Source organism: Sapajus apella, unplaced genomic scaffold (genome assembly GCF_009761245.1).
Source record: "Sapajus apella isolate SASKATOON/1434 unplaced genomic scaffold, GSC_monkey_1.0 scaffold19, whole genome shotgun sequence".
NCBI classification, from domain to species: Eukaryota; Metazoa; Chordata; class Mammalia; order Primates; family Cebidae; genus Sapajus; species Sapajus apella.
Genome location: NW_022436959.1, coordinates 10,769,731 through 10,797,150, shown reverse-complemented (window position 1 = coordinate 10,797,150; position 27,420 = coordinate 10,769,731). Strand labels below are relative to the sequence as shown.

At 43.0% G+C, this 27,420-nt stretch overlaps 1 long non-coding RNA gene across 2 annotated transcripts in view; it reads left to right on the top strand.

The window, feature by feature from the left end:
* The window catches only part of LOC116557450, a 100,264-nt gene extending 74,457 nt beyond the window's left edge, over positions 1-25,807 (top strand). Inside the window, exons 3-5 of one of the 2 annotated variants that reach the window (XR_004271525.1) lie at positions 20,790-21,249; positions 23,121-23,224; positions 25,380-25,807. This is a non-coding gene — a long non-coding RNA (uncharacterized LOC116557450). Of the gene's footprint in view, positions 1-20,789; positions 21,250-23,120; positions 23,225-23,953; positions 24,457-25,379 lie in introns of those variants that run through there. The other variant, XR_004271526.1, reaches the window with a different exon arrangement.
* The last annotated feature ends 1,613 nt before the right edge of the window (positions 25,808-27,420 follow it).

Here is a 27,420-nt window from a genome sequence, read left to right as displayed (position 1 = left end):
TGTTTTGTACTTTGCTTTTTTCATACGGAAATAAATCACAAACATTTTTTTCATGACAATAACTATTTTGTCTACAGCATGACTTTTAATAGCTGCATTGTAACCCAACATATAGATGTGCCATACTTTACCTAACCAGTTCTCTTCTTCAATTTAGGCCGTTTCCAGTTTGTTAAAAAGTTATAAATAGTGTTGCAATGAATGCCCTTATGTTTTAGACCTTAGTATACATCTCTGATTATCTGTGATAAAATCTCAGAGTGGAAATTAAGGTGTATGCATAATATTTAGATTTTTTTTAAAAAACTGCTTTAATGAGGCATAATTGGCCTGCAATAAATTGCACATATTTAAAGTGTATGCTGTGATATGTTTTAACATATATTTGCACCTATGGAATCATCATCACAATCAAGGTAATGAACATACCCATCATCCTTGTATCCCTTTGTAATTATTCTTCTACCTGGTCCACCCACTGTGTCCTGAATCAACCATGTATCTGCTTTCGCCACTATAGATGAGTTTGCATTTTCTGGAATTTTATATAGGTGGAATTACACAGTATGTGCTATTTTTGCCTGGGTTCTTCCATCCAGTATACTTATTCTGAAATTCATCTATGTTGTTGAGTTTATCAACAATTGAATGGATAGAGCACAATTTATTTATCCATTCACTTACTGATGGCTATTTGGGTTATTTCTAGATTTAGATGATTAGAAATAAAGCTGCTCTGAACATTTGTGTCCAAGAGTTTGTGTAGACTTCAGCTTTCATTTCTCTTGGGTAAATACCCACAAGTGCAATGGCTAGGTCATATGTAGGTATATGTTTAATTTCTTAAGAAACTGCCAAGTTGAGAAAACATTGTACCATTTAAAAAGTTTTGATATTTAATTTTAAATAATGCAGGTGAATTTGACTTAGTGCCCTTAGATTAAGAGCCCTTAGATTAAGAGCATAAGATCATAGAACAGGGAATCTAGAATATACTTGAAAGCGTGCATCCAGTTCTTTGCTAAAAGAGGAAACAGCGATCCACAAAAACAAAGTGAGTTTTCTAAGGTCTTTCAGCTTCAAGGCAAGTCTCTTCACTCTTCTATAAGACCTTGCAATTTGGGAGCAATGCTACCTGCCATGTTGCAATTTCCCAACATAGCCTTGTGTTTTGGCTGCAAGGGCACAGATTTCACCTTGTGTGTTACATAACTTTGGGCATGAGACATGTTTTTGAAATTTGAGAATTTGTCAAGACCTGGAGTAAAGAGAATCAAAAGGGTAATAGGAGTATAATCTACAGGAAATCATATCTGAGCACTCACAGTATCAACATCAATGCAAAAGCAAGTAAAATAAAAATGTGTTATCTTCGTTGATCCTTGGAGCATGGAGGAGGTCTACCTAGTTTCTGAACAAACTGATGGACCCAGAGATTTTCAGACCACTGAGCAGCCCATTAAAAATGAAGACAACAGCAATGCCATTTACCCAGTTTCCTTGGCTTACCTTCCTAGCACCCAATTCTTATTATCATATTCATAAGCATGGCCTCTAATCAGTCTTCTTAAGTAAAGTTAACAACTATATGTGTGCACTCCCTTGAAATTGTTTTGCTTAGCCTAAGAAGCTGTCATGGGGTTGAGAAGGCTGCAGCTTTAACCAGATTTCATCTCTGTGTGTCACTGCTCATGTCAAAGTAAAAATGCGCTCAGACATAAGAGTTGTCCTGCTTTCATCAAGAGCGCCAGCCTGCCTGAGCCTCGTTCCGCTTGGTTAAGCTTGTTATTTAAATTGTTAAAATTGAGACATCGGCAGTAAATTTCAGAAAAGATATAACAATTATTAGATACAAGTTGGGCTCTTGTACTTGAGAATATCCCATGCCCTCCATCTGCCAGCAGAATTAGCCACAAATAATTTACAATGGTTTCTTTAAGAAGTGCGCCCTGTAGTACTTGGATGGCATTAAATCACAGTCTGTCCCCAACTGGATCATATTTCTAACTTTAAGATAGATTTGGTTCCAGTCAGCAGAGTGGCAGCAGCACACTCCAGAGGCCACCTTTTAATGCCCATAACTCTTGAAGAGCTGAGTGAGGATCCTGAAGCTGCCTTCTGCCTACGAGCTTTGTGTTTAGGTGACTTTATACACCAGGCATTGGACTCACAATCCGGAACAATCATCTCTTAAGGGTGAGGAGCAGTAGAAGCCAGGAGGCTCCCTGAGTGGCCTTGCACCACTATAAGAGCACTTGACCTTGTGGTGATTGTGTCCTATGCCCCTGTCTGACTGTGCCCAGGCAAAGGTGGGAGGGAAGGGATAAGAATGGATGAAACTTGGAGTCTTCAGATGGATCATCAAAGGCCATCTGGTCCGTCTTCTCCAGCCTCCCTCTCCGTGAAGGAATCCCAGTAAGGACATGACTATTTAGGAATTGATTCATTTTTTTGACTCTAAGATCAACAGAAATCCCGAGTTGGTTGTTATTTTTTTGTTCTGTAATATGAATGACTCTCAAGCCAAATGTCTCCCAAAGTCGGTACTTGTGGAATGGATTGCTTGGATACAAATGTAGTGCTTGACATTTAGTGATGCTAAATTTCATCAGTGATGAAGTTTCATCAAAATTATTTTGGTTCATTATTTAGTGATGCTAAATTTCATTAGGGTAATTTTGGTCCATTTCTATCAATAAAAATATTTTAAAAGTTTGCACCTGACATTTGATGTATCAGATTGTATATTTTTAAAATTTTGATATCTTGGTCCAAATCATAGAGAAAAATAGTGATTCCAGAGCTTGGAGAAACTTTGCACATTGTCAATCCAATGCTCTCTTTTTAAAAATCAATAAACTAAGAACTAGCCAGGCCAAATCACTTTCCCAAAGTCATACATGTAGATGGTGGCATTAAACCACAAATGCTCTTTGAGTGTATGTTGTCTTGTTACTTGAAAATTCATCTCACTATAAAATCAGCACATGTTTCTTCATTTTATTCATAAGACTATTATATAAAATAAAAGATATATATAAATAAACATACCTTTTTAAGGTCAGGACCTGCTCTTGGCTTTTCCCTCTGTACTATCCACTCCCAAGGCATCATCTGAGATCCTCTTACCTGTACTGTCTCCTGGCCCTTGGCCACTTGCTTCACCCTGGTTGCCATGGCGACTGCCTTTCAGGGCCAAAACCAGGCAGTGCCTTCTCATGGCTGTCCATGGCCACCCTGTGGAAACTGATGAGAATACTCAGAACCCTGCTCTACACCTCTGTTTGAGCAGCTTGGAAGTTCAGGGGTTCTACAGAGAAACAGGTTCTACAGAGAAACAGAACCAATTATATATATATATGGTTTATTTTTGGGCATTTGCTTATATGATTATGGAGGCTGGCAAGTCTAAAATCTGCAACGTGAACTAGCCTGAGACCCAGTGGAGCTGATGGTACAGTTACAGTGTAAAAGCTGGCAGAGGGGCCCTGATTCAAACATTAGTCTCATCCTAAAGCACCCTCTAAGTTGACACATAAAATTAACCATCAGAAGGGGTTAATACCCTTTGAAACAAAATTTCCACTATTGAGGTATGGGAGTCAGACGATACATTTTCCCTCTTGTCCTCCCGTGTCCTCTACCCCACCAGTTGCCCTTGCCCTACCAGATGGGCTGAAATGCAGTAATTCATGTGGCTGCTCTGAAGACCACCTGCACCATTGAGCAAGAGGTTGTCCTTGCATTTAAGTGGAGCCCAACTTGATATCTCATCTCCCTTTTCTCCATTTCTCCCTGACTATCTCCTTCTTTCCCTCACTTTTACATCCCTGGGATGCAGCAAAGCCTCAGTACATAAACTTTGGCTTCAGGCTTCATGTTTCTAGGAACTTGGCCTACTATATCTGATTAACTAGCAATCACCCCCTTTTTTTCTTTTGAGACAGGGTCTTGCTCTGTCCTTTAGCCTGGAGGGCAATGGTGTGATCATGGCTTACTGTAGCCTCAGCCTCTGGGGCTCAAATGATCCTCCCACCTCAGCCTCCCAAGTAACTAAGATTAAAGGCATACACCACCATGCCCAGATAATTTTTATTTTAACATTTTTTTTTGTAGAGATGGGGTCTTGTTTTGTTGCCCAGGCTGGTCTCAAACTCCTGGGCTCAAGTGATTCTCCTGCCTCAGCCTCCCAAAGTTCTGAGATTACAGGTATAAGCCACTGCACCCAGCCTGCAAACCCCTTTTCAACCTGATTAACAGCCAGAAGCCTGTTGTACAAAACACACACCCTCAACTTTGTACTCATATAATTTCAAGATCCTCTTACTGCAATGTTTCAGTTGCTTCCCTCTGACCTTTTAAAAACCAGTTGTATATTATGTTCCGAGCTTCAGTGTCAGGTACTGTTATTACCACTTGTACATAGAATCTGAACTTTAACTTTGTCAGCTTGACTCACATAGCCCAAATCAATCCTCTCTGTCTAGACAAAGCAATTTGACTTTGTAACTGACCAATTATGTAGCACTTATTTATTGGAAAATTTGTAAGTTCAGGGCATGGTGAGGGATATGAAGAATACAAGACATGATTTCTGCTCTCAAAATGCTCACAGTGTACCAAGTATTTTTGCTTTCAGTTCCCTCATAAAATTGAAAATACATTTACCAAATTAGACATTCGAAATAATTTTATAAGGTCTGTTAATCAACACGTTCCAAAATTCAAATGTTCTGGTTGGAGCCATTACAGATCTTGGTGGTGATGAGCCAGCAGGTGCAAACCAAGTTTGGAGACAGCAGAGAAGGACAGAGGCAGTAGCTAGAGGCAGTGAGAGACCTCAGCAGGTTTCAGGAAGCTTTTTCTCTAGGGCCTGGCTGCTATTTTAAGGAGACTTGAAGGGGGCAGAGCCACACACACAATACAAAAATGACAAGCCATGCATAGACCATGTTGGCTCTGAAATGTACAGAATAACTATTTTTTTTGGTGGTACACTTATAATTTTAAAAGTTGTTTAAGCCAATGTTACGATTAAATTACAGTCAGTTTCCAAAGCACAGAGGGACTTGCAAGATGGAGGAGAAATCTGATGGCTCAAATTAGGTTGTAGTTTTCCAGCATTTTGCTGCTCTTTGGCTACCAGAGAGGCACAGATAATACAAATGAGTAGTGTAATTGGTAGTTGGTGAGAAGTCTTCTGTTTTAGATACATATCTCAGCCATTTTGTACTTTTTAACCGTGTTTTTGAGTCTATAAAAAGAAGATCCAGGGCTAGGTATGGTGGCCCACTGTGTAATCCCTGCACTCTGGGAGGCCAAGGCAGGAGGATTACTTGAGCTTAGGAGTTCAAAACCAGCCTGAACAGCATGGCAAAATCCCATCTCTACCAAGAATACAAAAAATTAGCTGCATATGGTAGCATGTGCCTGTAGTCCCAACTACTCAGGAGGCTGAGGTGGGAGGATCACTTGAGCCTAGGAGGTGGAGGTTGCAGTGAGCCGAGTTCATGCCACTGAACTCCAGTCTGAGTGACAGAGCAAGACCCCATCTCAAAAGGAAAAGAAAAAACATGCAGATAGACTCTTTAAAAATAAAGGACTAGACAGAAAACCTTTATGAACAATGTATTTCCTGAATTACAGAGGCACTATCTCAACGTATCCCTGAACTGTGAAAAATTACTATAAGATCTAATAGCTTTAAAAACATCCTTTTGTTTTATTTTGCCTTTCGAGAATTGGTCTTGACCCTTATTCAGGCAAAACTCCCGCTGACTTTCAAACTCCCACTGATTGAGCTGATTTGACTTGAATAAGGTCAGCTACAAATGGCCCCCTTCCTACTCTACATTCTGATCGCGTGATGCAATGTGTCATAATGCCGCAATGATATGTATTGGCAATCTTATACTGGTGATTAATTGCTGGGAAAGTAATTTCTTTATAATTGCACTCGAATGCTTTTGGTAGCCTGACATCATGGGGAACTCAGGTACACTGGCTCAGTAGGGCCCCAAGAAACTGATTTAATACTCCCATCCCACCCCACATGAACCCAGCTTTGAAAATAATGGTAGCAGTGAACATGTCTTGAATGCTGACACTGCCAGGCACTGCGTCAGGCAGTTTGCATGCACCAGCCTCAGCTCCTATAACCTTCACGACAGCCCCATGGGTTAGGTATTATGAGCCAGGTGTTACTGGCCCAGTTGGAGACCACTGGAGAGGTCAGTTATATTGCCCAAGGTCACACAGGTATCTGGGAGGCAGACACACTGGCTCCAAAGCCCAGCAGAGGCCCTGCAATAGCTGCCCCATTTTCGTCTCCCACCTGACCTCTCTCCTCTTCTCCCTCCCTCCCATATCCCAGCCACACAGCCTCTTGCTGATTCGCCACCCTTAGAAGGGCTTCCCCTGCTCAGTGCCCTTGCACTTGATGTTTGCTGTGCCTGGCCCACTCTTCCTGCTCATTGTCATGTGGCTGGATTCTTTTCATGTTTTAAGTGTCGGCTCACATGTTGCTGTTCTGAGCAGGCTGTCCCTGATCACTCCCTGGAAAGTAAGCCTCCTGGCTAGCTGGGTTAGTGCTACTTACTCTGTCAACTCTCCTTCCTTTATAGCATTTCTCACAATCTATACCTATCTTGTTTGCAATAGCGTTTTGTTTATCTCTCCGTGGAACGTAAGTCCTTGAGGATAGCTGTGACTTCAGTATCATTTTAACTCAAGCACCTTGGACAGTGACCAGCACTTCATAGGTGCTCCACCACAACTGCTGAATGATCAAGAAGCTAAGCTAACAGGAGCAAAACTGCTGATGGGGTGCCTGGCTGGTGTGTTGCCTGGGCGGGCTCTCCAGGTGGAAGGGAGCAAAGGTGCTGAAGAGGATAGGTATGGGCTTCAGAAGGAAGACACCTTTCCAGTAGAGCTTGCTTTTTTTGTGCTTGCCTACTGCCTTGTTCTCTGATTTCTCCTCCTGGGCCCACTCTAGATGCACCCCACACCCCTCAAGCATTTTCTTGCTCACAGTGGAAATACTTCTCCCTGTGCCAGGAGAGACGTTGAAACTGACTTTAGTTGTCTCAGGACTGATGGGGACTGGCGTTTGTTTTGCAGGGTCACTGTGAACACCAGACAGTCCAGGAAATCCAAGAAGGCAGCTAACCAAAGGGACTTCAGCATCTGGAAGACTGGACTGAGGTGGGGGGGTGCTTGACAGGGATGGTCGCTGACCGCACGCCTCCTTGAAAGGTGTCGTGGCTCATTACCAGCCAGTTTTCTTGGTGAGAAGTGACTTGATCCTAATGCTCTGGTGTGAGCCCACTGACTCAGGAGGACTTGTTAGTCCTAACTAAGTATGAAACCAGTTATTAGATAAAATGTCTTTTTACCCCAAGGTCGGGAGGGAGATTGGAAGGGCCACTTGTATTTGCGGGGTCTGCCTGCTCCCGTTCTTGGCAGCACACTGTGGGGCTCTGGCATCACAAGGCGCCACACATTCACTCTCCAAGTTCAAAGCGCATCCTCGCAGCCTTTCAAAGCGTCTGACATCCTTTCAAGTTGGCTGTTACAAAGGCAAATGCAAATGTAGCGTGTTTCGGAGGCGTTGTGTCAGTCAGCCCTCAATCTGTATGTTCTTCCAGACACTCCTTCTCCTGCCTGATTTATTTCATATTAAAAGGGCTGTCAATCTGCATCAAGGGAACAGGTTGAGAAAGAGTGAGTGATGTTTGTCAAGTGGGCTCTTTGTTGTTGTTTGTTATTGTTAAAAATAATGTGCCCCCCCCCCCCGCCCGATCTCTGCGGCTATATTCCTGACTCACCCCACACTGCTCTCCCCGCCCCTGCTTACCTCGTCTGCAGGAATCTCGTCTGCAGCTCTACACACTAGGGCTATGAATTCCACGTACTAGAAACAATTCCATTAGAAACGTATTTTGTGAGGCTGTGGCAGACCCTTTTTTATTATCCATCAAATATATCTCTTTTTACCATCTGATGGCTTGGCAACAGGACCATTCTTCTTTCAAATAAAATAGATGTGCCTGCAGCATGGCAGAATATTCAGTGTTGAAGAGGCTTTGCCCTGGCTAATGTGAGCTGCATTCTGTGGGCTTCATTACAACGGGACACTAATGATGCACTCTACGGCTCCCGACGGGATGGCTTGATTGTACCAGCTGCATTATTGTTTTATGTTACTATATTGATTATTGCCTTCCCCTGTCATTTAGGCCAGGTTTTCTTTCTTTTATCTACAATTTTGGCCTACAGATAGAATTGCCCCATCATTCTGTACTATTAATTTCTGAAGGTGCCTGATACCTTGTGAACCAACCAATCAAGGCCATCTTCACTTGCCATGTGAAAACTCCCAAATTGCAAGGTAACCAGAAGTCAGTTGGTCTCCGAGCACAGAATCTTAAGCTTTAAGTGGCTTTAATTTGAGTGTGCATGGGAATTACCTGCAGGAGCTTATTGAAAGGCAGACTCCTGAGCCCCAACCCCAGAAATGTAGCAGGTGTAGTGTTGGGGCCCACGAAGCTGCCTTTTAAATAATCACTTGGGTGATGCTCAGGAAAAGGCTTGGGATGCCAGTGGGGGTGGGGTCAGGTGGTTTGCGATGAGGGCACTGGCAGGAGGCCACAGACTGTGTCCCTGGACTCAGACTCCACCCTCCTCCCTCCAGGTCCTCTCCTGGCCTCTCCCTTGCCCAGTCTTCTCTCTTCTTGTACTCCCTCTTTTTGGCTCTGCTCTCAAGAGGTATTTCAGATGAGAATATAACCACTCAGGAGAAAGGCCCAAATCAGAATTGATATTAATGTTGCTCTCTTCCTTCCAAAAGAATTAGCAGCATAATACAATTTTATGGTGAAGAGACAGAAGGGAGAAGGGAGGAAGAAGAAAAATATTCTAGAATAAAGACATGCAAACCATTGCTCAGTAACAAAGCCCTCCAGGACCTGAGGAAAATGTCACTTCCAAGGAAGCAACAGACTGACCTCTGCGAGGCTGTGATACTGGGAGAAACCATGAGGCATCCAGGGAGGGCCAGATGCAAGAAGGTGCTGCCGTGGGAGGCACTTTCCTCGGTTCACAGCTCCACAGACTCCCTTTGCTCTTGGGTAACACCCACTGAAAGGCGGGCCCAGAAGAGAATGGGGCAGATCCATGAGGACCCAATGGAAACTGGGAAGAAAATTCATGGAACACCTACAAATAAATAAATTATATTAAAAACGAAGATGATAAATACCCCAAACTGTCTGATTCCTACTTATTATACTGTATTTTTCTTTCATCTGTGTCTGGAGGTTATTTACATCTATGATAATTGCACAGTGGAAATATATAAGAGTGGGCTACTATGTGTCTTATCCCAGTTTTGCATTCAGTGACATTACCTTGGCAACTTGTGATTGACCACGGTAGGAGTATTTACACTGTTGAAATCAGCATATGTTGCAAATCAGTGTTTGATTTATTTTGTTGACTAGACTTAAAAAAGTGATGAAGAAAATGTTTAATGATGCAGATTAAGCTTAAAAGGCTGTCATGTCTGTAGCTGTTACATTACAAATAGTGTAAAAATTTGAGGGAATATTCTTCCAGTGCATGGAAACTATTATCTGATTCAGCAAAGACGTCACTCAGGTCATTGATGAAACAATGTAGTTCTGACATATGTCTTCATTTTTCACCTTTGTTCTACTCATTGATGTAAATGAAAATATCAACCCCTATTCATGTCCGAATTATACTGTTTATTACTCGCATCCTAGGATCGGTACGGATATAAGAGTTTGTCAAAAATTTTCCAAAGCTTTTAAAGAGATTCAGTTGGCTATGAGGAATTACAATAGAGAGTCCACTAATTTTATTTTTATTTGTAAATTATGTAGTACACATCCTTCAAATCAGTAAAATTCATAATAAACTTATGTGCACATTAATTTACAGCTTCCACATACAGACAGCTTCCTTCTTCCTCCCTCTTCCCCTCCCCATAACAATCGTTAAACATTTGCTGGCCTGTCATTGCCTTAATCACATTTACAAATGATCCCCAAGCAGGGAGCAAACTTATTCAGGGTCTTATCTCACCTACTGGTTGAGGGGCTTCTTGAGTAAAGAGCCCATGTCTGATTCAATCCTTTGTCTGCTATTTTGCCTAGCACAGAGCCTGTGCTCAGTAAGTGCTAAAAATGCTGAACAGATAGTATATCTCAATAGGAGCATGTCGACTAATTGTTAATTCCATAAAATACCCATGGCAAGAGTAAAACACTAGGCCCCCTGGTCCGTTATAATTTGGGACTAGCAATTAGAATGCAATTGCCGCTTCATTTGCAAGAAGCTCTCTGCTTGTTTCCATTTGGGATGGTAGCTGAGCCAGGCTCTCCATCCCTCAGCCATCTTTTCTATTTATGGTGCGGTCTTTGAAAGTCACCTTGTGTTTGGTATGCAGTGCCAATGTGTTGGAGCATGGTGAAGACTGCCGCTGGAATGAGGAAGGAGAGACAAGAAAGATGAGAAGGTGCGGGGAGGTGATACTAATTACGCAACTAGCTCATTTCCTTGTCAGGTGCCAGCAACTATGCTGCACACTAGACACACAGTGTTTTGTTTAAACCTCACAATCAACCTTGTGAAGCCATATTATCAACTCCATTTTACGTTTAGAAAAATTGAGGCTTAGAGAAGTTAAATAAGCAGACAAGTCTGTAGCAGAGCTGGGATGCTCAGAGGAGGGTTGGTACTGGCCGTGCCTGGTGGGCTGCTTCCCTGACTGAATGAGCTTTGGCAATAATATAGACCTTTCTTTTCTCATGGCCCATGATCCTGGCCATGGATAATGTTTGGGATTATATTGTGGTATATATGTATACAAGCCTGCCCCACGGGGATATCTGGACTTTTTTGAGGCTGTTTGTGTCACCAGCACATTGGGGACTTTTCTGGAGTTGTTACAGCGCTCTGCTCTTCTGGAGATGGCTTAATGGTGCCTGTGCTGGGAATTTTCCTGGCTTCTTTCATGGAGGTCAAGTCCTCAGGCACTTGAGAAAGAGGGGCCCATAAGGAAGCCTGTTCCGTGTCAAAGTTGTCCTTAAAGCACCCAAGAGAAGGAGACTCCGGAACGCTCCTCAAGTGGCTTGTTCCACTGTTTAAAAAATTTTACTTCCAGGAATTTCCAATTTACATCTTCTCTGATTTTCTCACTGTATTTGAGTGTATTTCCCAGATTAGAGAACTCGCACAGCCGCAGCCCTTGGGGATTTTGTGGATCTTGGGTTATGAGACGTTCTCAAGCGTGGTAGCACAGAAATATTGTGGTCCCAGAGGGCTCTGCAAGCCTCCTGGCACCCAAGCGTTCCCTCAAGCCAGGCCAGAAAGTGTTGCTGTGTGAGTAGCCCACCATCTGGATGGGTGGCTGCTTCTCGCCACCCAGGTCTAATTGCAGTGGTATTTCCTAATTCCTTCTCATTCCTATGATGTTTGCTGCCATAATGTGTCTCACAATGAACTCATTTGCTATTAATGTGAATGTAATATGCTGTTCCATAGGAATTCTGCTATAATTTAGCATTCATTAATGTCCACTTATTGTAAAGTGGTGCAGAAAACACTTTATTGCCCGTAAATTGCCAAAGCAGGTTCCCTGTGTGTATGTATGTTGTGTGTATCACTTAATGAGGTCTCTGTGAACTTGGGAACCCTAGTAAATATAAACTTCATATAAAGTCCCATGTCATAAATCAAGCAACAATTGCAAATGACCTTACCATATAGAGGTCGAATGTGCTCGGTTCCATCAAAGGACTTAGATCTTTTGCAGTGTCCAAGGACATCCCAATACTTGGTTCCAATGACCCCATATTAAGGGTTCCTTCAGCCATATATATTCCCTGAGTTCTGCTAGGAGCTCCTAAATTCCCTCCGTTGACCGTTTGTTGCATTTCTAACCTGACAACCCCTCCCAGGGATAGCCACGTTTGCCTCCCTTGTTCATGAGAATTTTCCTCTGTGACACTTCTGAACACTAAGTGAACCAGTGCTTTTTGAACCCATCCCACTTAGAAGCCAAACTCCTGTTGCAATAGTTTCAGCTAGATTTAAGATCAAAGGCAGAGGTAAAAGTCAGTGTAGCAATGCAAAACATTAATCTCCAATGTCAGATGCTTTCACTGTTGCTTTTTAAAAAAAACATTTCAATAGCTTGACATATTATTCATTTATATGCAATAGGAAAAACTTACTTTGCTTCATGCTGCATATTTACCAATACATCGTTTTGGGATTTCTCTCTCTCTCTCTTTTTTTTTTTTTTAACAAAGGTCATCTATGTACTAAAAATAATCCCAACAAAATAAAAGCAACACACTCATACCCCCGCTCTTCTTTATCCTTTTGATACCATTTTCTCTGTGATGTAACTGAGTGATTTTGCAGCAGAAAGCTCCAAAAATTAAACCTGAACTTTCCAAATAGCTTCCTAATAACCGTTGCCCAAATCAATGGGGCTCCATGAATATTTTGACACAGTTTAAATGGGTTTGTATCCTCACCACTGAGATCTGGTGATTTAGCCTGTCAGGCTGCAAATGTGGAAATATCACCTCTCACTGAGCAAAGTCCAATATCTCATTAGAAATGAAAATAGAAGAGAAGGGAAGCACAAATGCTGTCAGTGGCGGTGAGGAAAGAAATTAAACCTCCGGAGGCCTGTATATCTTATACAAAAGATTATGCACTGCCAGGCTATATAAATCATGCCAGGGCTCTGGGGCTGCAATGGGCTAGAAAATAAAAAACCATAAAAGTGTCATATTGAAATACAGTCACTGAGAATTCTTTTATGATGAGTCTAAATTCGCCTGACATTCTCGCAAATTCAGGGGCCTGCTTGGGTTGTTTATCCCCGGCCTTTCTCTGTCAGTCACGAAGTCCCAGTTTCCACAGCAAATTATTCTAAACAGGGCTTATTATCAAGGCATAAAAAAGTTAAAACACAGATGGCTGGAGAGTTCCTGTTTAATTTAAATGCCCTGTGGCCCACATCAATGTGAGTCTGTCTTGCCCTAGATTTACTATCAATAAATTGGCTGCACTTATTAGATGGCAGAGCCCTAAGATGTTGGTGGGGAGTATTTCAAATAGAATTAACATGAAGAGATGCAGAGCCGTATCCTATCATCTGTGAAATATGGAGAGGGACAAGCAATACATAAACAGGTATGACCACTCACACCTGGGTCTACACGGGTCAGCATGCCTCCACCAGGACGAAGAGCCTCATCTGTAATAGGAATTAATTATCATCTCAGGCTCAATTACCAGTGACATTTTCTCCCTGAGTTCAACAAAGTTGTTTTTTGTTTGTTTGTTTGTTTGTTTGTTTTTTAATAAATGATCAGTATAACACAAGCAAATGGTGATCCAGATATTCAGAGCAAGTATAGGAGGTTTGGGCCCAGAGAACCAACAGGGTACGTACAAGCATTTTATTTGGAATGGCACACTGACGGTTTGTGAAGATACGGGCTGGCTCTCTTCTTGGCTAATTTATCTTTCAGCCCGCTTGTGCATCAACCAGTCAGTCAGTGACACAGTCAGGTTCTTGGTGTGCTGAGGATGCTGTAGTGGGTGACTGGGCGAGTTAACGAGATGCAGGGATACCCCTTGAGGCAAACTGAGCCCAGGGGATCTGCGCTGGGTGTGGAGATTGACGGAATTCTGGATGCACCAAAAGTTGCCATTAAATGTCCTATTTATGTGAAAGGACAACTGCAGAGTGGTACCATGGCCCTGGGAGAACCAGAGCTTCTTTTTCTGTTGCCCAGGCTCACTGCAACTGAGTTCAAGCGATTCTCCCACCTCAGCCTCCCGAGTAGCTGGGACTAAAGGTGCATACCACCACACCTGACTAATTTTTGTATTTTTTGGTAGAGATGAGGTTTTACCATGTTGGCCAGGCTGGTCTCAAACTCCTGACCTCAGGTGATCACCTGGCTGGGCCTCCCAAAGTTCTGGGAAGGGCTTCTTAAGCATTAACAGAAATGGGCTGGAGCAAGGCAGACCTGGGTTTCAGTCCCAACTTTGCCTTTCAGTAGGTGTGTGCCTGTGAGTTTGTAGCAAATTACTTTATTTGATCTTTGATTTCTCTAGGGAAAAAGAGAATAATCTACTTCTGTGGGTGCTAGTAAGGATTAAATGAGAAGATATATGCAGATTCAGCTTGGTGCTGAGCACACTGTAAGCTTCAGCAAATGGTAACTATGGAAGACTCATCACAACCACCCTGTCTTACTACACAATGGTGGTCTCCTCTCTACCTGAGTCAGACCCATTTAAGGAGATGTAGAAGGGGAAATGCTCCAGTCTCCTCCCTTTTTCCAAAGAGCAGAGTGAATGGAGACAAGCCATGACCTTGGCTTTATCACTGCCTTGCGTGGTTTGGCTGTAGGGGAAGAAAGCAGACCAGGGAGGGAATCTGCCACTCTTCTCCTCCAGGGTGACTTCTCAGGCTTTTGCATGGGCAATTCCACCGGCATGTAAAATTTCCATTGGCCCAGGAAAGAAAGCAAGTCCAGAAATGCTTGGCTAACTGTTGGCGACCAAGGACTTCTGAGATTTTTCTTATAAGGTTCACCCCAGTTCATGCCTTCAAATGCCCTTGTCTCTCTGCAAAGCCAGCTTCCTTCAAGATTTGTAACTTGGCTTTGGTCAAATAACTTTGAAATTGAATGTTGTATCTCAAGATTGATGGTTCAGTAGGCATCAAGACTACATTTGTTTCCTGCCCATGATTTCTTTGGGGGAGGAGGGATGAATGCAGAAAGGTAGAGCACAATATCAAGGTCCACGAAAGATGTTCTGATCCCCTGCCCTACCCCCACATACACACCAACACTACCTGCCTCTTAGCTTCTCTTGCAGCCAGCAGGCCTGCTGATCCATCATTTATCACTGTGAGGAGCTGCCTAGAAATCAGGCCCTATGGTTTATCCATGTTGCCACTACTTGGAGGGTCCAGGAAGCCAGGTGCTAGTGGGTTTACTCTTGCAGTGGATGCTGTGGGGCTCTACCCAGATTCTCCCTCAGGACCAAGGCATCGTTCCCTTAGCTACCAGGAGCACTGCCTGCTGGTGGTTTATAGTGGAATCTCTTGGCCTTTGACCAAAGAGGGCTGCCTTGCTCAAGCTTCTGACCCCACCTGGGGGTATCTTGCATTCGATGACTGGCCAGTGTCGGGGGTACAAAGGCTGGACCCCTTTGCCTCAGTTGGGCCAGCTCTAGGGGCCATGACAATCCCTGTGTGGTTGGCTGAGACCTCTCCTGCAGCCCAACCCTGCTGCCTGCATTCATTCACAGGTGTGGTCCAGAACAACTCTCCAATAGGCCCCCTGGACACAATCTCATCTCAGAGTCTGCTTCCTGGAAAATCTGACATGCCGCAATGCCCCCAAAGTCCCTTGGGAGGGGGCTTTCCTAATGAACGACCAGGGAGAAAAGATTTTTGGAATGTAAGAGAGAACAATGTGTGCCAACCACACCACTGATGTAAATTCAATCTTCAGTCTCCATGACCAGCTTCCCCTCCTGCTCTCCCAGGTGGGTTGGAGGAAGAAGGTAGCTATAGATGTGGTTGCAATAAGGTGTAGGCTAATGAGATGGTTGAGCCATATATATATATTTCTAGAATGTCATCACAATCTGAAATTACCATTATCTGTCTAATCCTAAAGCCTTTTAATCCATTCTTGGGCAAATTTCTGTGTTCTGCAGGGAAATCTAAAAATGAGCCTGTGGGGAGGCATGAGGACTGGGTTGTGAATAGGAGTGGCTAGTTGATCACCTGTTGCATGTGCTTTGAATTAAATGATACAATTCTCTTGCATTATATCCAAAATTCCAATAAAGATCTGATCTTTGAGCTTTGAAAGATTCTTCTCTTATCCACATGCAAAAATGATAAGGTGATAGTTTAATACCTTAACAAGGACTAGTTGTGGGATAGCTTAGAGCAAGGGAATGCTTACAGGGGAGTGGGGGTGTGGGTTTGCAGGTAGCAGGGAGTTTGTAGGCTTAGGTGGAGGAACAGAGACAAACGACACCTACTTTTAGTTTCTTAGCTGAATACTGTGATGGTGTGAGCTCAAACAATGTTTCAAAAACACAGTGTCCATATCCCTGGTGAAACCAAAGGGGATAGTAAATGCTACACAGAAAAATTACTGTTTTCATTGTTATGAATTTGTTACAGTTTTTGGTCTTCTATTTATAGGTAGTGATATAAAGTGATATAAAAGTTTTCTTTTAAAGTAAACTTATTTAAATACAATATAACTGTTTAAATTAAATATTTAATAGTACAAATGGCCTTCAGATATTATTAAAAAATCATTGCAGTGATGGTATGTGAACGACAAAAGTGTAGTTATAGAATCTATTGGCTCAAGAATTAGAGTAGAGAGATTGCTATCTAGCACATTGTGGAAACTTAGCAAACAGTACATAAAGTGCCAAATAACACCATCTAGGATGCATGTCAAACTGGTAAAACTGCTTACATTTTTTTTTGTTTTTGATGTGTTCCTAGCTAAGCTAGTTTTTCCCTCTGCTAAATATAGAGCAAAATTATTTGAGGACCTTGAGTGTCCGGCATGTTTGCATGGTTGATGAGATTTTGTTACTTATCATGTCCATGTCCATGTATTATTGCCCATTAATTACACACCCAGCATGTATCAGGTATCATTAAAGCCCATTAATGAAACATAAAAAACTAGAGAATTTAAAGGGAATTGGGGTAAGGTGAGGGGAATCGTCCAGTCTGGAAGATTTCCAGACTAAATATAGAAGCACTTTAAGAACCTTGAGACGACTAGTGGTTTCAAACTTTTTCAGTCACAGAATATTCTGTTCAAATAGTAGTAGATCTTACTAGGAAACCCCCCAGTGCCATGGAGAAAATGACAAATAACTGCTTGGTTGGAGAGGTGGGTGGGGTGCTGGGAACAGGAGAGTCCCTCAGGGGATACACAAATGAATGTTCCTTCTTGTCTCTGCTGGTGCCCACACCCCACCCAGTTCCAGCCCACCCCTGAGGCTCTTGGGGTGTGGCACACTGTTTCAAAACCTAACCTGAAAGTTTCCTTTTTATTCCCTCTACAACTGTCATTTTGTGTCTGCAGTGTGGTCAATGGGATTTTATTTTATGGGATGATACAGTGACTGTATACTCTCTCCCAGAGTACAACAGACTTGCCTGTAGAGCCTCTATCTATGTATTTAGGGGAAAAACAAATGACCTAGACTACAAGCTCTGTCAGGGCCTTGAGTTTCTTTTTGCTCATCATTGTGTAGCCCAGCACCTAGCAAATCTGTCCACACTGAGTGAACAAACAGAAGAAGAGAAAAGTCAGTCAATAGTAATTTTGAAAAATGGAATTAACGGGTCAAAGGGTGTGCACATTTTCAAATCTTTTAGTGAATGAGTTTCTTATGAAGACCAGCTGGGGCCACAGTGGCGAATGACATAGAAAAGCAAATGCAAATTTGAGATGCCCAGAGAAGAAAGAATACGAGTGATGGGTGGGTTTGGGGACCTGCGAGACTTGATCCTAAAGCACTTTTGGTTTGGATCACAAAGATGCTGTATGAAGGATTGGAAATACCACAGTAATCCTTCCCAAAGCCAGTCAGAAGCTTAGCTCAGGGCAGAAGCCAAGTGTTGGCTTAAAACACATAACTCAGCAGCCTGTGGGGCAGCTCTGGGTGCCCATGCCATGGAGGAGCAGGCAGGAGTAGCTGCGTGCCCAACAGCTGCCCTGCTAAGTCTGCCCAATCCAAGCCTCAGTCACGGGGCTGGGAGTCTGCTCCTGTCATACATGTACAAAGTGTCCCCATCGCTCCCGGGGCTCTTCCTTTCTCCACCTCCCTGAGCCATTCTTCAAGGCAGCGGGTGTTTTCCATCTCTTCCCCAAGCTTTTCCAGAAGCCCAGCCCTTGGGGAACCTCTCCGGCCCCTGAACACTCCTCGTCCTCATGGCTGATCCCTGCCTGGGTGGCTCGCTGGATATGCACCCGGCGTCTCCGTAACTGGATGGCATGACAGGGAGGGTGGGGTCTTCGACAATTTCACACTCTCCATGCCTCTCAGGGGATGCTCCCTAAGGACACCTGGTTGACTGAATGACACTGAGAAACCTTGCAGCTTCTGGGAATGCTCCATTTCCAGTTCTCTCCTGATCCATATGCTTTTTTTGGGATTATCCAGCCCATGAAGGCTCACAGACTGGATCACAAGTAGGTTTCCAGAGACTGAAGAGGGGCTTGATTTCTTCAAGCCTCACAGTGGAAAACTCCCTGGAGGTGCAGCATCTTCTCCTGATAGGACATTCCCACCCATAAGTGTCACCTGCTATATGCTGAAGCAACTTGCTGCACAGAGAAATTTGTTTAAAAGCTCTGCTGGCATAATTCCAGGTGGATTCAGCTAATCTACTCTGAAGGAACATGCACGCATACACACACACACACACACACACACACACACACACACAGAGTGAGATTATTCATAGTGAAGGACTTAGTGACCCACTTTAAAGGCAGCTGTATGCAACCATCTTGGATAAACGAAGAAACCCGTAAATGAAGTGATGAGGTGTGATCTGTGACATTATCCTCACCTAAGAACTATAATTTGAAATTATACTTCCATGCACCATCCCTTCTGACCCTATTCTTTTGAAAGATGGGGCCAAGAGTCAGAGAGGAGGGAGGGGAGCATCTTGATGGGTAGAATCTCAAGGTCATGGGCCACTCAACTGGAGCCTTGCAGGGGACTTGCCTCCTCCAGGCCACTTGCCCCAGGGCCAGCAACTGCCAGGGCTGGGGGTGTGAAAATCCAGCTCACTCTCTGTCCCTCTTTCCTTTGCATGTTCTGGTTCCTGTTTCTGGCCTTGAATAATGGGAGAGAAAAGCAGAAAAATGCTATGTTTAGGAGCTCAGTCTTTGGAGACAGCAGCGGGGAAGGGCAGGAGACAGGTTTAACTTCCTGTTACACCAGGCAGTAGGACCTTGAATAATTTGCTCAACATCTCCAAGCTTTGGTTTCCTCATCTGAAAATGAGTTGACATTTACCTCACAAGATTCTTGTGAAAAATAAATGGAATAATAATTGTCAAGCTTTTAGCATAGTGTCAGGCACATAGGAGGAGTTCAGTAGGAGCATGTATTCAGCAACTGTTTATTAAGCACCTACTATGTGCCAGGCATTGTTCTAGGTACTTGGGCCACATCAGTGAATGGTGGCTAGTATTATGGGACCCAGCCAGCCTGAATCCTGGTGAGGTGTGCTGTGTGTGAGGTTGGAGAGAAGCGTGGCTGAGCTTGTGATAGGGTATCTCCATATACTATTTCTACTGAACCTCAGAGTGAGCAGTGGGAAGGGAGAATGAGGGGGGGTCACATGATTGCCCACACCCTCAGAGAGACCTGGGTCCCTTCCCCATTGGTAGCTGGAACACAAAACCCCACAGTTGAGTCGAGTGCATGGGTCCCCTGTCCTTTCATGGGATAGGGGGGTACCCAGTGATGTGGTCGAGAGCCTCCCTCACCCCTCCCCCAAGCTCAGGTTGGCCCCAGCTGCCTCTCCCTGGAATCTGCTGTGGGCCTTCTCTTCTTGTTCTGGGTTTCAGTAGCACTGCCAGAAGAATGGGTTTAGTTAGGCATGGAACTATACACAGGCTTCACTTGTAAGCAGTTTTCAGATCTCTTCCTCAATTCACCCTTTCCTTCCATGTGCCTTGTCTGGTTTACCATGGTGCTAGCCACTGCTCCCAGGGGTCAAGATTTGAGCACCTAAGAGACTTAGGGACAGAGGTGACCCTGTGGAAGTTAGGGTGGCGCATTCATTTCCACAAACGGTTCCTTGGACGACAACCACAAAAAGGCATAGAGGACGCAGGAGCCACAGATCTTGCACACAGCAACAGGAGTCGTTTTGCCTGTTGGAGATTAAGAGGTGTAGTTTCCATGTCGATTACAGGTGGGAAACCAGCCAAGCTCAGTGCTGTTCTCTCATCCTTTCTGTATTTTAGGACATCTGTGCAGCTTTCCCATTCCTGTGGACAGAGGCAGGAATGTCACCTCCTGACACAGGAGAGCTTGTGTTAGCAGATCTCTGAGAAAAAGGCATATTTGGAGTTTCCCAGCAGCTCCTGTGTCAGGGCTTGGATATTTAGATATCCAAATATCCTGCAGCAATAGATATTTAGAGCAATCCACATGCACAGTACTGATGGCTGGGGCCCAGGGGAGCCTGACAGTCTCTTATCGGTAGCAGAAGAAAGTTCGCTTCTTGAACCAATTAATAAGGAAGCATGGGCCAAGGTCCCCAAATGAGGGGATTTTTTTTAGCACATCGCAGCATTGGGCACAGCTCTGGGGCACTTTAGGTATAGGCCTGAGGCAACAATAGCAGGGAAAAAACTCCAGTCTCAGCCAGGCTACCCCAGTGTGCTACCAATGGGGATTTCAGAGTTCCTCTGGAGGGACTGCGTCCCTAGGCCCTGGGACACCTTGCAGACCCATCTGTTACTATTGAAAGGGTCCAGGCCCACCCCACTGCCGGCCTGTGGTTCTCTTCTGCCCTTTCACCCTAGCTTGTTTGCCTAAGACACCATCACTAGGAAGGGGGATGGCCAACCAAGAGAGTCAAGTCGCCAGGGACCCGCTCCCACGCTGGTTAATAATGATCTCCCTTCTCCTCTGCTTCCCAGGACCAGAAATATCTCCAAGAGCACCAGCAACCCCAGCTATCTGGACCCGAAGTGGATATGCTTAGAGGCATCCTGGCCCACCCCGCCCCTGACCCCAGAGAAGATGCTGCCGCACTCAGAAGACGCCAGAGCCAGCCACACTGCAGGTCTGGAAGGATCAAGCAAGGCAGCCTGCTCAGTGAAGGCTTCCTCTCCTGTAGCAGGAAGAGCAACGTTAACAAATACGCAGGGCTGGACTACCCTGGAGATGTAATGACCAGAGCTGAGACCCCCGAAACCAGAGTGACTATGGAGGACTTTCATCACCTTGTTCCTGAACATCTAATGCCTCTCAGCTCCAGGAGGCCACTGAGGTGAAACTGAAGTCTAGTTTTCCTTGGAAGCCAGCAGCCTGTCCACCTGCCCCACTTCCCTGCCTCTTGCAGCCTCCACTCAAACACTACCATGGTTTGGGAACACTGTAAGACAGAGTGAAAACAGACACCTCTGCCCACATATACCTCTGTCTCCTCTCATTCACTCAGATTAAATGCTTTCTTTCCTTGTTTTACACTGCTAGGGTTTTCATCACCCTGTTTATTCTTTCTCTATATCAGCTACAAGAAAAATAAAGGAGTTACTGAGCAACTAGGATGTCACAACTGTTTTCGCAGTTTTATTAATGAGTTGTTATACTCATTTTACAGATACAGAGTTACCATTATAACATTGCTCCATCGCCCACTCATCCATTCACTCATCTGTCCATCCATCCATCCACTGATTTGTCCACTTCCAAAATGGTCATTTCATGTCTAGTATGAGCCGAACAAAGTGCTCTCTACTTTGGACCCTGAATCCAGTGCTCTTTCTACTTCACCATAGACATATGCCCCTCGAGTATGTGGGAGCTTGATTCAACAAATATTTGTTGTCTACCTCCAATGTACTGGCATGTTCTAAATGCATCCAGTGAAACCATAGTGAAACAAACAAACAAACAAACAAACAAAAAACCCATTGCTTCAAGGAGATTGCTTTTGGATTGGGGGAGACAGACAAAATAAAAATAATAAAGTCAAATATATGTGTTCATGATACATGCCATGGAGAACAATACCCAGTAGGTAAATGAGGCAATTAACAAATCTAATGTAAATAAATTATTTCCATGAAATCGCTGACTCACCAACAGAGGGAACACATTTTGGTCCACAGTAAAATATTCCTTGTTATTAATAATTTCTTCTCCTAAAGTATCTCAGGGGCTGCCAAGCGGCTCTCCTGTTTCCTCTTCCTTGGAGCTGATTGCATGCCATGATGCGCCCCAGGTTTTGAGATGCTCCTTATGAATGAAAATAGAACTGTCTGGTTCCTCCATCCATAGCGAGGGAGCCTGGACAGAAATAACTTCTGTGCATTTCTCTAGCTACATTTAGTGAAGTAATGCCTTTTCTTCTTTTTCTTTAAGATGTCCTATAAAACCTTATTGATTTAGCTCAGTTGTTTGAGATTTATGATGCTTTAGATAGGCTTTGGCCTGAGATTGCCTTGAAGAATGGTGCAGGTAAGCAAATTAAGAATAAAAATAAGATTGCCAAAAATTGCACCACTTAAGGGAATAAGTTGCTTTTTTCATTATCTTGAATAATTTGTTCTTAAACGCATCAGAGGGACCAAATCATAGTTGACTGATTGGCTCGTTATAAATAGTTCTCACCTATTCCTAAAAGTGGGGGCTGCTGTGTACTTGCTACCTCTGTTTCGACAATATTGTGCTTCAAGCCTATTGGATTTGAAAGTAATAAAAGTGGCTTTTTAAAAACAAATATTCCAGCATGAGCACTTCATTAAATCGAGACCCACCTTTTACCCAAATTTTGCTAGACTTTACTGTGCATCAGGCATCTCCAATCTGAGGTTTTCCCATAGTCTATTTCAAAAGACATATTTGTTCAGCCTTATCAGTAAGGTACTCAATCATGCTTCCCTTGTATCAGGCACCTCCAGGGCAGGAGATAACACAAATGTGCTTGGTTTTTAATAGCTGAAAATATGTCTAGTGAGGTTAACTGTATTTACCCAATGCCAGATACCTGAATGGAGTGTTAAAAATTAAGGTAATTATTAATGCCTCCAAATAGCTGGATGATGGTGTCATATTTGCAATGCATAGATTACGCCATCATGTCAGATTTGGGACATTTTGGGAGGTTGGGAATGGGAGGGGGATGGGTGGCAGTGAGTAACATCAAATTGGGTGGATATGTAATTCCAAAGTTGGAATTAGTGTCCCCATTTTAACAGCAATTCCTTTATTTAACAGCAATTCTTTTCTGTTTATCATTTTAGAAAAAACTAGAAAATACAGAAATATATCAAGAAGAAAAAAATTTAAAAATCAACCTGAATCCCACCAACCAGAGACAGCTATTAATGATTGTGGTATATTTATTGTAAGTTTCTTTATTTCTCTCTTTATGCAAACACATTTTTAAAGAATGTAAAGTATTATATTGTTTATACAGCTTTAAATGCTGCTTTTTCACTTATTACAATTAGGACTTTTTTCATGTTAATAATACTTCCTGAAAACATTAATATCTAATGGTTACATCATAATTTATTCACTTTCCTTTTTTGATGAACATTTAGGTTGCTTTTATTTTTTTCTTGCTTGTATAAAATAAGCACTCTTGAACATAAATACATGCTAACAGCTCTGGAAATTACTCTATGCCTTTATTCTTTTTTTTTTTTTTTTTTTGAGACAGGGTCTCACTCTGTCACCCAGTCTGGAGTACAATGGCATGATATCCGCCTCCCGGTTTCAAGCCATTCTCGTGCCTCAGCCTCCCAAGTAGCTGGGGCCACAGGCATATGCCACCATACCTGGCTAATTTTTGCATTTTTTGGTAGAGATGGGGTTTCATCATGTTGGCCAGGCTGGTCTCAAACTTCTGGCCTCAAGAGATCCACCCATCTCAGCTTCCCAAAGTGCTGGGATTACAGGTGTGAGTCATTGTGCCCAGCCATGCCCTTATTCTTGATCAGCTTCCCTGCCTTTGGAGGGGTTATAGAGACATAAAGTATGCCTAAGATCCTGTTAATAGAATAGATGGCTTATTTGTGGCAAGGATATTTTGCATTGATCAATTGCATTTAATCAATTAATTTTTCAGCAGGAATTTACTAAAGTCATGTATGCTAGGCACTGTGGAGGACTGCAAAAAGATTTCAAGGGCTGCACCATCTTGTTGGAAAGATGCCTAGACAGCATTTGAGGAACACTGATTGTGTTTGATGACACATAGCTGCTAACAGTTACATGGAACTTTCTATATGCTGTATACAAACATACAAATGTATGTATGTATATTTACTTAACCCTCACAACAGCTATTGCTACTATTATGAATCCTGTTTTAACATGAGAAAACCAAAACATGGAGAGGTTAAGTAATTTGCCCAAGATTACACAGCTAATATTGGTGGAACTGTGATTAGGATCCAGGCATTCAGGTTCCAGAGTTCATACTCTTCACATACCACATGTATCTTGAATATAACAATATAGAGAAAATGAATTGTAGAAAGTACATGTCTAGGTAAGCATTTTCCAGAGGTGACTTTTTTTTTTTTTGCATTGGGTTTATAAACTTTCAACAATAAAGCAGGTTGGACTTTATATCAGTCAAAGCTATTCTGATGTCACCTTTCCCAATGTTAAGGATGTTAATGAGAATTGCTAATCCAGGAGAAGCAAATAATCGCATCTGATTTGGGTAAGCCAATTATTTTAAAGTAGAAGAATTACCCTTCCACCTAAGGAACCTCTGAGGGAAGTACTGGAAAAATAATGCTTTGTAATAAGCCTAGTAGGGCTTTTGATTTGTAATAAATAACTATTTTAATAAATGTCATTTCAATTCCTATACTTTTTAAAAAGTTCATTGAATGAATTAAAGAACAAATGAATGAGCAATGCTTTTGGCTATAGGCTTTCAGAGGACGTAGTCGTGTGAAACAGACTCAGTGTTGTGCTGGCACCAGCGCTTACTGGCTTGCATCTCTTTTCCACTTGTGTTCAGTGACTTTGCCATCACTGGCAAAGGTGACATCAGCCATGGTGGGAACATTTAAACTCAGAAAATGATTCACATTACAGAGCTTTTTTTGTTTTCCTGGAGCTAGGTGTTAAGCACTTACCAGCATACCACTGCCTAGACTCGTGAGGAAATTCACAAGTGAGAAGAAATTCTGTGACTCCAGGTGATGGAAGTGTAATGAGAATATCAACTTGAATCTTTTTATCTGTTGCCTTTTTAATCGGGTCGTTTCAGAGTGTGAGTAGACTTTGTTAAGACAGTTGAGGTATTTAGGTAGGTAGAGGGGTGAGTGCAGTTGAAGAGTAAAGGCTATTTGGGGCGGACAAAAGAGTAGTAGCACTCTCTCAAGTGCTCCGCCACCAGCAGTAAAAGTCAGGAGAAGGGTCTAGCACAGAGACACCTCATCTGTCCAGCGTAAGTGAGTGCCGAGTCAAAGCCCTGCAGTTCAGGCCAGTGCTCAGGAGCGCTGTCAGTTTCAGCCAGGCCCAGCTCTCTTTCCCAGGCTCACGGCATGGATGGTACCCAGAATCCAGGCAGGCAGTGCTGGTGGATACACCTAGGAGGACCTGGTGGAGGACCATTTGTATGCAGAGATAAGGAAATAGAGATGTATGAGCTGGAAGGAAATCTTATTTGTCTGATTCAATTCCCTCATTTCATAGGTAAGGAAAATGGGCCCCAAAGAATGAAGTGGGGATGTCCTGAGGTCATGAGGCTGGTTTATAGCAAGGATCTGGATCAGACAGCAGGGTGTGACCCTCAGCTCTCCCTGTACTTGCTGCTTGACATTGGATAGGTTATTCAGCCCTGTGTGTTTTCTCATAAATACATAGAGCTTACATACAAATGGTGTGAGAGCTTACATATAGTAAGCTCTCAACAGACATTAATAATACTGGCCGAAAGCAGTGGCTCACACCTGTAATACTAGCACTTTGGGAGGCTGAGGTGGGTGGATCCCTTCAAGTCAGGAGTTGGTGAAACCCAGTCTCTACTAAAAATACAAAAAATTAGCTGGGCATGGTGGTGGGCACCTATAATCCCAGCTACTCAGGAGGCTGAGACAAGAGAATCACTTGAACCTAGAAGGCGGAGTTTGCAGTGAGCCCAGATCATGCCACTGCACTCCAGCCTGGGTGACAGAAGCAGACTCCATCTCAAAAAAAAAAAAAAAAAGAATAATACAGAGCTCTTGTGTTGGCACTGTTCTCTTTTATAGCCAGAAAGAGAGAGAGAAAGGAAGATTACAGAAAAGAAAAATATATTAATATATTAAAAGCATAATACTGCTAATTAATAATGTATTAATTCAATATACTATTATATCAAAAACCAGGATACTATTAATTAATATTATATGGAAAACCACCATACACATTGGTAAAACATTAACATTTTCAAATCTCCAATCCAAGAACTTCCCCCGAATCCAGATTGTGCAGGTATTTTAGTGAATGAGTCACCCCACAGCATTACTTATTACATTTTTGTTTAAACTTCACTGGATTTGTAGTTGAATGAGGGGTCAGGTAATCACCAGACATCTTGAAAGGGCACACGCTCCCTCAGGCCTTTTCTTGGAGAAAGTTTAAAGAAACCTCTTCCCTCCCATCAGAGGCCAACCAGGTTTCCCTTTATGTTGACAGTGAAGGTATTTGGGGCTACACCTCTTTCAAGTGCTCTGCTACCAGCAGTAAAAGTCAGGAGAAGGCCCTGGCGCAGGACACACCGGATCTGTTTGGCTGAGTGAGTGCTGAGTCAGAAACCCACAATTAAGGCCGGTGGCTGGGAGGAGGCCTGGCCCTTGCCTCTCCTTGCTTTGCCTCACCCCACCCAAACGCAGGTCATGTTCATCATCTGCCAGCCAGCAAGGAATATGTGTGGGGTACCGGTTACAGGGACTGAGGCTGGAGCCTGACTCTCTGGGCTCTACCACTTGCTTTCTTCATTTCCAAAGGCAAAGAACGTGACCTCTCTGAGCCTCCATTTCTTCATCCAGAAAATGGGTATAATGGTAAAAGTGACTGCTTCATAGGAATGTTGAGAGGATCAACTCAAGTAACAGGTGACAAGTGGCACATAATAAGTACTCTGTTTCATGTTTCTGATTTATTTTATTTTAGGTTTTTTACTGTGGTAAAATATACATAACATAAAATTTGCCGTTTTACTATTTTTAAGTGTAAGCGGCATTGAATATACTCACATTGCCGTGCAACCGTCAACACCGTCCACCTCCAGACTTCTCCATCATCCCAAACTGAAACTCTACTCATTAAACAATAACTCTTCATTCCTGCTTCCCCTTAGCCTCTGGGAACCATTGTTCTCTGCCCATTTTTAAATGGAGGTTGTTGCTGGGTTGTGGGAGTTCTTTATTCTGGATATTAATCCTTTACCAAATAGATAATTTGAATTTTTTTCCTATTCTGTGGGTTGCCTTGGCCATGTCTTTTGATGCACAAAAGATTTTAATTTTGATGAAGTCTAGTTTATCTATTTTTTCTTTTATTGCCTGTGTTTTGGTGTTAATTCCAAGAAAT